We start from the raw sequence: 545 nt of genomic DNA on the forward strand, positions 1-545 counted from the left end.
GCTCATGACTAAATATGACCTGCTGCCTAATGTAAGTTGGCAAACATCATTTACTGGAGATTATATTAATGGCAAGAGAATGGTTGGTATTAATGGGAAATTATATGATTGGGACAAATTAAGTATATGGGAACGAAGCTGTGGAGCCCCCTTTACTTGGTGGTATCCAGTTTTGGGTAGATCATTGAGAATTGGATGTTGGGATGAAAGTATATGCTGTAAAATTGTTAAGCCTGCGGGGTTGGACCTGAGAGACAAGTGTGACTGGTTTTGTGAGGGATGGTGCTGTGCGTAAGGACACTTTAACATTTAGATCAAGATTAGAGGACCACAGCGAATGCATAACCTCAAGATGTGCATGATAATGCTGCTCAAATAGCCACTGTTCTTTTTCCATATGAACAGTAGGTTCATTCCATTAGAACATAAGATCATTACATCCCCATTAGAATTTAAATGTTAGCATTGTTCCTTTTAACAAATTTGTACTTACATTTAGCAATAGACATAGGTCATATGATAGTACTGTCTATCACTTTGCAACT

At 37.8% G+C, this 545-nt stretch overlaps 1 protein-coding gene across 2 annotated transcripts in view; it reads right to left on the reverse strand.

Moving 5' to 3' along the window:
- MROH8 (maestro heat-like repeat family member 8) overlaps positions 1–545 on the reverse strand; it is a 56,844-nt gene that overhangs the window by 44,575 nt on the left and 11,724 nt on the right. The window lies entirely within an intron of this gene.

The sequence above is a fragment of the Galeopterus variegatus genome, unplaced genomic scaffold, assembly GCF_000696425.1.
Source record: "Galeopterus variegatus unplaced genomic scaffold, G_variegatus-3.0.2 Scaffold59, whole genome shotgun sequence".
NCBI classification, from domain to species: Eukaryota; Metazoa; Chordata; class Mammalia; order Dermoptera; family Cynocephalidae; genus Galeopterus; species Galeopterus variegatus.